This window comes from Oryctolagus cuniculus, chromosome X (genome assembly GCF_051225735.1).
Source record: "Oryctolagus cuniculus isolate XC-2025 breed Fujian yellow rabbit chromosome X, ASM5122573v1, whole genome shotgun sequence".
In the NCBI taxonomy this organism is placed as follows: domain Eukaryota; kingdom Metazoa; phylum Chordata; class Mammalia; order Lagomorpha; family Leporidae; genus Oryctolagus; species Oryctolagus cuniculus.
The window spans coordinates 5,589,192-5,600,141 of record NC_142888.1 but is presented as its reverse complement, the minus strand read 5'-3'; the positions used below and the strand labels follow the sequence as shown (position 1 = coordinate 5,600,141).

Below are 10,950 nucleotides of genomic sequence, written 5' to 3'. Positions count from 1 at the left end.
AAAGCCTAGATTGATCATGCTCAGGCTACTGCCTACGCCCCAAGACTCTGCTGGCCTGGAACACAGCAGGGAAAAAGTCAGCTATTTCCACATGGCTCCGAGATGACCTTTTGGAGTATTTGCTTGCAAAGTGTCAGTGTCCTTTCTCAGTTAATCTGCAACTGTCAGTGTAGGGGTTGTTTACGTGTGTAGTCTGTGTTTTATCGCGTAGTCTTGCGCCCTGAGCATTTTATATGTATCTAGATTTCATACAAAGTAGAACATCAGTTAGGTATCCACTGAAATGTTATGGAAAGACCTCTGAATAGGAATTCTAAATCATGAAAAAAAGAGAATGCCTTGTCCAGTTTCGGACTGTCGTCTCGTGTTTTATGGAGTCTGGCACGGCTGACTGGGTCTGCTGTCCCCGGGTGAGGGGCTGACCGGGCATGGCGTTCGGCGTCTCTGAACGCGAGTCTCCTCACCTGCAGAGTGGGGCGAGTAACTGTGGCGCATCCTCGGACCGCGGTGGGGATTTACGAGAGGGTGAAAGGGTGTCAGAGCCCCCGACCCTCTGTACGTGGCAGCGGTTGTTATTTCAGGATTATCCTCGCTGCCTGGGAGACCCACACCACCCTGTACAAGAGCACTACGGAACTTCCTGGAGAATGGAATTAAAAGGTCAGTTGATTTTGGTGCAAGGACTTCAGAAAGCCACCTATAGTTTCTCGTATTGTGCGTTTCCATGAACGTCCTGCAAAGGGTTGTGTGCATGGGTTTCAGATCTCTTTGCATCCACACCAGCTCATCTTTTTTAATTTTTCCCACAACCCTCTTAAAGGTCTCACAATTTTCTGTCAGGTTGACCCTTTAAGCCTTTATTTAGGTGCGGAGCAAAGACTGATTGGCTACTCGGCTTGTTTCCACTGCCGAGAGACTGAAGCATGTATGATACACTCTTCAGGACGCGTAATTACGAACCGTAGCGAAGTGTCCCCTCTTGGTTGGGACGTTCTCTGGGAAGGGAATGGCCGGAGGACCCTGGTCAGACTGAAGGCGAGGCAGACAGTGTGTGGGTAAGCAGTACGGGACTTCTGACCGCAGGCCAGGCCGGAGGGCGGGGAGGGCGCTGCTCTCCCTGCAGGCTTCTCAGGCTCATTAAAGACTACCAGGGACTTGCTCAAGCCCTTCCACGGGGAATTGTCAGTGCTTCCCAGAAGGTTACGAAACACAGCCTCTGAGAAGGTTCCCTTTCAGGCAGGGTCAGTATTTCACAAGCAGATGTGTGAGGCGAGGGACAGGTGTCTTGAGAGTCCTCCAAAGAGCAGAGCGCCCCTCCCTGAGGTTCACAGCGTCCTCCAGCACGCACTGAAGGAGGCGCGAGCCCGAGGCTCATCGTATATGTGAGTATTGCCCGGCCGTCTTTAAACCCCTGGAGGGATAACGCATCAGGCGTTCGCCGCCATCATCAGTTCTGTCTGCAATGGTCAGTCATGGTGAGATCACGGAAGATTTTCATCTTCTGCACATAATTGTTCATGTTTCGGTTTTTGAAAAAAAAAAAAAATACCGACCAGGTAATTGCGTCCCTTATGAGAATGACACACATATGTTTCACAACACGTCAAGTCAGTTTGAGCGGCTCAGGGATGTGTGTCACTGGTAGCGCCTTTGAGCCCATTTTCATCGCCAAGAACCAACCAGTTCCTCAGATGGCCCGGGCGGTCACGTTGGCTCTGAGCTCCAGCCGGATCACGCTCACCGGGAGGCCTGGGGACAACACAGAGCTCCTCATCGGGAAGGGCTGGGGCTGGGGCGGACCCTGTGCGTGCACGCAACAGTCCCCGTGTGCACGCTGGGTGAGCCTGTGCGGTAGAGGAGCGAAAACCAGCAGGGAATGGAGACCTCACGAGGCAGGGACTGGCAGGCCAAACAGGGAGGATGAGCCTCCCCGCCTTGCCACTTTCGCCTCTGGCTGGCCTGTAATTATTTGGAGGAGAGGAACTTGATTTGACCGACTCTATTTAATAAGAAGTCGCACTAGAACAGGGTTGTGCCAGATCTTATTAAGTGAGCGCCTGGCTCGGAGACTTCCCAATGAAGTCCCATGGCCCCTGGCGCTTGAGAACCTGTCTGGGGCTGCTGGGCTGTGTTGGGGGCTTTGCGACCTGGGGAGGGCTGTGGCTTCTCACCCTCAGCTCAGGCCACGGGTCCTGGTTTCTCTGAACCCTGAGGTGGTGACATGGAGGGGGATGGGGTAGTGGTTATTGCAATGCTGACTTCCTGTTTGTGGAGCAGTGTGGGGTTATAATTGGAGGAGGCCAAACAGAGATCACCCACACCCAGCCCCGTAGAACCCACCAATCACAAATGCACTCACTCTTCCTGTGCGGAGAAATATGCATAACATGAAACTTAGCGTTTTGACCTTTGTTTCTTGTTGAAACGCTTCTATTTGAAACGAATGGTTGCACTAAGCAAGATCTTACTTTGCCCGCTCTAAGATAAAAGAACACAATAGGGGCAACATGCATTTGCAGGACAGTTCCAGCATGTGAGCTCACTGTGGTTGGGGTAATTTTATTCCCAAGCGGTTGTTCCTATACAAATACTAACCCCAATCCACTCCCATCACACAAAAGGAAGTGGCTTGAGTCTTGTGTGTAGGCCAGTATGTTCTGTAAGTGCCAACAGGTGGGAGATGCACAAACAGAACCCACTCTTTAAAAAATCCAATTCGAAGTAGAATTTTCAATCCCCGCTTTATCTCTTGTAGTAAAAAGTAGCCCTGGGGTCTGGCCCGCCAGTTGGGTTTTATGCTGACCATTTACCAAGTGCCCCCCAGGCCTTGTGTCATCAGGGTTACAGATGACGTTCACCTGTCTCCTCTCCTTGCCTTCGTGTTCCTGCTCCTTGGGCGGCTGCTATCTGAAGGTCTTCTGGAGTCACCTTGCTGTTTGGCTTCTTCCAAAAACTTGTCCAAACCAAAAAGATCTTCCTCGAACTGAACTGTTCCTTTTTGGGCTCTCGGCCTGTGGGCTGGACCAGAAACCTCCTTGTTGGAGAACAAGTCTGTTGGTCATTGTTCTGGCTTCCAGGTCATCACCATACATGTCCTTGTCCAGAGTTTTCCTGGGCCTCTAAATACTCTGGGCCACATCTTTACCGTTTCTCCTGCTTGATCATGAACGCTGTACATTTCGTCTCTCCACCTGCAGAGCCACTGTCCGCACCCTTGGACTGCTCGGAGAGCCTTTGGCCGTACTGAACTTCACGAAGTCCGAGGACTGGCCCCGGCGAGAGCAGCGACTTCACTGATGCCTCTGTAGCTTGGGCCTCTTCTCAGGAGCTGCCCTGGAAGGATTCCGCTCCTGCTGCCTCTCCTTTCGCCTGGCGTGCTGGATTTCGCCCCCTCACGTGCCTCCCGCTCCTCTTTTTCCAGCTTTTGTGACCCCAGCTCTCCTCTCCAGCCTTTTGGGCCATCTCCGTTTTATCTCATGTGTCTCCTTTTCTGCTTGAGGCATCTTGCTGTCTCCCGGGTGTGCGTCCTCACGGCTTCAGAAGCCTTGCGAGCAGCGATCAGGGCCTCAGCTGTGCTGTCTGCAACCCTCTCCCATCAGCCGTTTGTCTCATGCACTTGTACAGCCCTTTGCGATTTTCCAGTTGGAAATACAAGGAGGAACCTTCCGGTCTTCTCGGTCCTTTCCAGTCATCTTGTGGCTGGGAGGCTGCACTGACAGGAGCAGGAGAAGGTGGTTCCCAGGGACTCTTTTTGTTAATGTTTTTTAAAAAAGCTTTATTTATTTATTTGAGAGGCAAAGGCAGAGAGAGAGGTCTTCCATCCACTGGTTTACTCCCCAAATGGCCATGATGCCCGGAGCTGGGCTGATTCGAAGCCAGGAGCCTGGAGCTTCCTCTGGGTCTCCCACACGGGTGCAGGGGCCCAAGCATTTAAGCCATCCTCTACTGCTTTCCCAGGCCATCATCAGGGAGCTGGATTGGAAGTGGAGCAGCCGGGTCTCAAACCAGCGCCCTTATGGAATGCCAGCACTGCAGGCAGCGGCTTTAGCTGCTATGCCACAGCGCCGGCCCCTTCTTACTAATCTTGAACTTTGGAGGCTGCATTGGATCTTTGTGCATTTCTACCATCCGAGTCACCCTCTGTGTAGCTCCAGAGTTGAAAGCCACAGCTCGTTGAGATGGTGTGTATCAGTGTGTACTGAGCAGGGCCCAGTTTACCAACCGCTCAAACTGGCATAGCTGCAGCAACCTTCTGCGACACAGATTGTCCAAGGCCACTCTTGGCTTTTCTGTTATCTCTCTCTTTTTTTTAAAATATTTATTTTATTTATTTGAAAGTCAGAGTTACGCAGAGAGAGGAGAGGCAGAGAGAGAAAGGGGGATCTTCCAACCACTGGTTCACTCCCCAATCGGCCACAATGGCTGGAACTGCACCGATCCAAAGCCAGGAGCCAGGAGCCAGGAGCTTCTTCCGGGTCTCCCACACGGGTGCAGGGAACCAAGGACTTGGGCCATCTTCTACTACTTTCCCAAGCCATAGCAGAGAGCTGGATTGGAAGTGGAGCAGCCGGGTCTTGAACCGGTGCCCATATGGGATGCTGGCCCTTCAGGCCAGGGCGTTAACCTGCTGCACCACTGTGCCACAGCACTGGCCCCTCTGTTATCTCTTTAATAGCGTCTTCATCAGGTCTTTGCAGGTCTGGATCATCTGCATTCCTAACCTCCTTTGGAACCAGGTCATAATATTTGCTATAAATGTCCTTGTCTTGACTGTTCTTGTCCAGCAATTACATCATATTTAATTTTTCCCTCGGGAGCTACCGGAACGGCCAGTGCATTTGACATATTTTTTCTTGCGTCCCGTATGTACTGAGCCACGTGGACCTCTGGAAAGGCACCTCCATCTCCAGAATCCTCTTGCAGCCGAGGTACCCAGGCTTTCTGGGGTCTGTGTGGGGAAGGTTCTCTTCGAGATGAGGCCACGAAGGTCTGCCGCTGTCTGTGGGACCCTGCCTTTTCTTCAGCCTCAAGCTGGGCCTGAGCGAGCTGAGCAGGTGCAGGTAAAAAGCTGCTGAGCACTGCGTTCTTCTGCTTCGCCATTGCAGTGGACTCGTGCTGCCCAGTGGCCCCGAGTGCATCCATGCGTCCACAGCGCAGGCGTTACGGTGCGGCAGGTTAACCAGCGCTTGCAATGCCGGCATCGCGTGTCGGAGTGCCCATCTAAACCTTGGCTACTCTGCACTTCGGTGCAGCTTCTGGCTACCATGCTCGGGAGGCAGCAGAGGATGGCCTTGGGACACTTGGACAGAGTTCCTGGCTCCTGGCTTTGGCCTGGCCCAGCCCCAGCCATTGTGAACAGGAAAACTTGCTCTCTGTCTCTCTGTCACTCTGCCTTCCAAATAAATCAGTCTCTTTTTTAAAGTACAGTCACAGCGTGTGCAACCATTAACACGATCCATCTTCAGAACCTTTTCATCCACCGTTTGGCACCGCATTTGCGAGAGTCTTCTGTGCTGTAGCCTAAATTAGTACTGCATTGTCTTTTGTGGTCACTCTTAACAAGATTCAGATTTGAAATCCACACTCCTATCCTTAAGAAAAAGTCCTGCCCCACTTGGTTGCTGTCTCTGTCCACCCAGCCTTCCAGGATCTGTTCCACACAGTTCTTTCGAATTTCCCATCTCTGCTCCTTACCCTCCCCATATCCACAGCCTCACCAGATCCCAGCAAATGTACTTCAAAAATGGCTCCAGAATACAACCTCTTTTCTTTGTCACTGCCATGGCCATCCTGTTTCCTGCCTTTAATATCCCAAGCCATCCTTGACCTGCACCTGCGAGCGCTCTCCTCTCTAGTCCTGCTTCCTCAGAACACAGCTGAACAGCTGTCTTCCCTCAGGCGCTCGCTCTCTCTGCAGCCTGTGCTCCTGCCCAGTGCCCGCAGCTCCCGTTCACACTTGGCCACTGCGGAGACCTCCCAGGACGGGATACCTGGCCGCCCTGCTGCCCCTTCCACACAGGCCGCCCTGAAAACACGCTCTGTTCCCCAGACTCTGATTTGCCCTTGCGCTTCCTTCCACCGTCTGCAATGCTGGCAAATGCCTGCAAAGCCTGGAGACCCCACTCCAGTGCAACTCACTCTGCGATGGGGCCCCTGAGCCCGGGATCTGCTGTTAGCCAGCTCCCGTTTGACAAAACTGCCCTGTTCTTGGAGTATTCCTATGGTGCACGCCAGTTCTTCCACCTAATGTTGACATTTATCATGATGCTTATTTCACACATGTGATCTTAATGTCTAGTGCTTTGGGAACATTTTAAAATCATCGTTTAGTTTGCTTTCTCAGTTGTGAAAAATGCCCTTCCATACACATGACTTTTTGCAGTCTGGCGGGGGGGAGGGGGCAGCAGGGTGGGGAGAAACCAGGAGAAACCGTATTTCTTGTTGATCTCCTGAGACTGCTCTCCTACTTTACTCTTTTCTTAGTGTGGTGGGAAGGGTTGCAGCAGTGGGCTCAGCTGACTGTGTACCGCGGCGGGCTCTTTCTGTGCGTTTTAGATACAAGTCAGCTTCGAAGCTGACTCAGGCATTCTTTGGCATTTTAAACAAGAACAGCCTATTCTAGCTTTTCAGCCGCACCAGAAGATCACATCTCACCTTCTAGTTGTGCCTTTGGTTTTGCTTTACAAAGCAAGCCTTTCCTACAGCCCTTCTAAAGAAGACCGTGGCTTTATAGCTGTTCTAGACATGATCGACTTTGGTGATCTGGTAAGCTTCTGCACCTCTGTAGAGCAAGTAAGTCCAGGTCTCTTGGATTTATTGGAAAGGACAAGGGGGCGGGGGGAGGCGTTCCAAAGGAGCTTGTCAAGTCAGGCCAGTAGAGCAGCACAAGGTGTGATTTCTGTGACTTCCATGCAGGAAAAAGTGACCCTGAAAGCAGCGTCCCCCATACAAAGGAGAAATGGAAAAGCCCGCCTCAAAACCATCCACACGCGGCCTTGACCTTGCTAGAAATGCCGGCTGCCAGGGTTCTCCACTGTGAACTTACTCTTTTTCCTCACTTTAAATATGAAGGCGTATTTATTTTGTGAGAAATACCCAGAAACCCGGCAAAATCCGGGTTCTCCCTAAACTTCCACGTGTTGATTTGGGAATTGTAGTTGGATTGCACCCGCATCAGCTCTTCCTGTGGGACTTTTCCTCATTTCTTCTACAGGTAGTAATTAGAATTCCTCTGGGAGGAAGATTTGTCCACTCGCTCAAGTTATTTCCTTATTTAGTTATATCCATGTAGCCTCAAACATACTAATTTTATTCTTTGGGTTGTAATCCATACTGTTATTTATTTATTTATGTTTAAAGCTTTATTTATTTATTTGAAAGTCAGAGTCACACAGAGAGAGGAGAGGCAGAGAGAGAGAGAGAGAGAGAGAGGTCTTCCATCGGCTGGTTCACTCCAGATTGGCCGCAACGGCTGGAGCTGTGCCGATCTGAAGCCAGGAACCAGGAGTTTCTTCTGGGTCTTCCACACCAGTGCAGGGGCCCCAGGACTTGGGCCATCTTCTGCTTTCCCAGGCCACAGCAGAGAGCTGGATTGGAAGTGGAGCAGCCGGGACTTGAACCGGCGCCCATATGGGATGCTGGCACTGCACACCGGGGCTTTAACCCGCTGCACCACAGCACTGGCCCCTATTTATTTATTTCTCCCCCTCACACACACCCGGTCATTTACTCTGTTGCTTGGACTGCTCCAGTTTTGGTCTTCGGGAGCCCATTCAGGTTGGCCCCTGTGCCCTGTTAACTGTGCCAATTGTGTGTGTTGAGTGTGTCTGTCTATCACTGTGAGATTTTTACATTTCTCTGGGAAAGCTCATCAGAAGCACCATATAATGACTATCTTTGGCAAAGCACTCAGCGTGTAATTTATATTAATGTAAAGATGATATCAAAGGTTATCAAAGCCAAGTATCATTCATTACATGCAAATTATAGATGTCAAGTCCGAGTTCTCAGAGAGAGCAGGTGTGACAGCCTTAAATGCCAGAGAGGCAGAGGCTTAGCCGCCATCAAGTTTATTCAAAATGCCTCTCCCACTGAGGAATACAGTGGTGTCTTTCAGTCCTGTGAAATCTTTCTGAGTGTGACAGCTCAGTTCCTGCCCACTCCTCCAATGCAGGATCTTCCTGATAAGAATGGGACAAAAATGTGGAGCTGAACATGAGGGGACTTCAAAAAGTTCATGGAAAGATGGAACTAAAAACTGTTTCCCGCACACTTCTTGAACTGCCCTTAAACCATTGTATTTCTTTAGAAATAGTCATGAAATAAATTGACGTAATTTGAACTACTGCATTAACTCTTCTGTTAAAAATATACTTGTAAGAGGGAGGCGGGATGAGGACTTACTCATCAATTCTTGTCAGCAGGTGGACTGCCGTCTTGATATTAACTTCCCTTGTGCTGGTCAGCAAAAGTTTCTCAAAGGAAAAATGAAAGGACAATAGAAACAATTCAGAAGAACTAAACACCAAGTGAAAAACTGTGCTGTTCATTCATAACTCAGGGAAACTGAAAATGATAAAGATCTATAGTGTTTTGAATACAATCGACATGACTTCATTTAGCTAAGGCATTACAATGAGCACAGAGCTGAGGAATTTTCCAAAATGTCCACTCTTGCCATCAGTCTGTCTTTTGTGGCAAAATGGCAAATTCCAACATGCAGGGAGGAGGGACACAGCACTCCAGTTCAACAAGAAAAACGTACACCCTGAAACAGACCAGGCTCAAAATGAGACTTTAAGCTTCAAGCGATCTGAATACAGCCCTGTGAAGCTGGAAAAACGATGTGTGGAGAAGACTGTCTTCCCCATGTAGGACAGCGAGATGGCTAAGACACACGTGGCTGGGTTTTGTTCAGTTTCTGTAGCCCTACAGCGTTCAGCCACTAGTCTGCTGGTTTAGGTGTCTAGGGCTCCGTGGTGTCCAGGTAACCCCAGCCACAGTGGGTGTTATCAACGACATTCAACTCATCCTTCTCAGGATGCATGCGGCAGCTGGCCAAGACTCCTCAGCACCCCAAGGCGCACTCAGTCCCTTTTTGGGGTCTGGGTCTCTTTGTAAGAGGGTCAGGATGACCTAGTGAAGCCAGCTGGAGCAGAGTATCACATCCGGAATTGCATGGGCCCAGGCCAGTTCTGGGTGTAGCCAGGCTCTGTGAGTTTCAGTGTCTGTCAACTCTTAGAATGTAGCATAGGGCTTCCTTGCCCTGGAGAGACCAGGCTCTGCTAAGACGTGTAACAAGTGAGGCGCCTGCGTGCCTGCTGCAGGCGTAATTCACTATTCATCCCTGCCTTCAACACTTGGATTCTTTTTCGAAATATATATGTATTTATTTGAGAGGCAAAGAGACCAAGAGCGAGGCAAATAGTGAGCTCTCATCCGCTGGCTCACTGCTCACATGCCCGCAGGGGTTAGCGGCTGAACCTGGGAGTGGGGTTCACTGCATGTCTCCAAGGTGGTGGCAGCGGCCCAGGTACCTGAGCCGTCACAGCCGCTTCCCAGGGCGTGCATTAGCGGGGAGCTGGGTCAGAGCTTGGGCCATCCTCCCCTGCTTTCCCAGGAGCCTCAGCAGGCAGCTGGATGGGAAGCGGAGCGCTCATGCCGGTGCTGCAGGCCACGACTTAGCCCTCTGCACCACAGCACGGACCCCAGCAGTTCAGATATGTTCTTTAGGCCCTTCCTGAGCCTGATTTTGATGCTACCCTATTCCCGCAGCTGTGTGGACAGGCCTCCTGTCTCTCTATTAGCCTCTTGTTTAGATTGCTCCGACACACATGAACGGTATTTAAAGATGATGATCTTTTGTTGGTAAGATCTTAACTTTGAGTGTTTTTTTTTTTTTCCCCAAAGCTAACGAAAGGGGCCGGTGCTGTGGCATAGTAGGTTAAGCCTCTGCCTGTGGCACTGGCATCCCATACGGGCACCAATTGGAGTTCCGGCTGCTCCAGTTCTGATCCAGCTCTCTGCTATGGCCTGGGAAAGCAGTGGAAGATGGCCCAAGTGCTTGGGCTTCTGTACGCACCTGGGAGACCTGGAAGCAGCTCCTGGCTCCTGGCTTTGGCCTGGCACAGTCCTGGTCTTGCGGCCATCTGAGGAGTGAACCAGCGGATGGAAGACCTCTCTCTCTCTCTCTCTACCTCTCTAACTCTGCCTCTCAAATAAATAAAAATCTTAAAAAAAAAAAAAGCTAACGAAAGTTTTCAAAACATCTTTCTACAGAAATCCAAGAATGTGGCCAGTTTACAAGAGCTGCCTATGATCATCATAGGTGAGGTGCGGGGACAGCCCCTTATCTGGTAGGGTCAGCTTTTATTCGTCACATTTGGGTTCATTAACCCTCAGCCTCCTCCATTTTTAGGGGCCATTGCTCTTTCTCGATTGTCTTTGACTGGAAGCCTCCCGTCTATTTCACTATCTCTTCCCACCACCAGATGGTGGAAAGCGAAAAGGAAACAGTGGCCAGTCTATGAATGTGGCGGCAGCCAGGCAGTGGATCGATGGCGCAAGATGTGGTGGGGACTGGAGCTTCTGAGTTGCCCAGGTATTCCCACGCATTCCGTTTTCATTTTAGCGCCCGCTCGAGGGCCAGCTGTCCAGGCCTGGGCGTCAGCATGGCACATGGACGCCTGTGTGTGTGTGGGGGGGGCGGGGGGAGTTGGTGGGCGGCAGCCCTTGTGTCAGGGCTGGTAACATTATTAAGCCAACGAAGGCCACCTGGCCCAGGTGCGGGGTCAGGAAGGTCTTTGCGAGGGTCCCGCCGCGTCCTCCTCTAGTCTTGCCCCGCGTGCGGCCTCCGCCTCCTACGTGCGGAACTCGCACCCGGCCGGCCGCGGTTCCCACGCTGCACCAAGGGGCCCTTTCTCCATCCCTCTCACTGTGAGGCCTTAGCCG

At 51.2% G+C, this 10,950-nt stretch overlaps 1 pseudogene; it reads right to left on the bottom strand.

Moving 5' to 3' along the window:
• Nucleotides 1–1,687: 1,687 nt before the first annotated feature.
• Nucleotides 1,688–5,142, bottom strand: LOC100358124 (SNW domain-containing protein 1-like; annotated as a pseudogene).
• Between the last annotated feature and the right edge of the window lie 5,808 nt (nucleotides 5,143–10,950).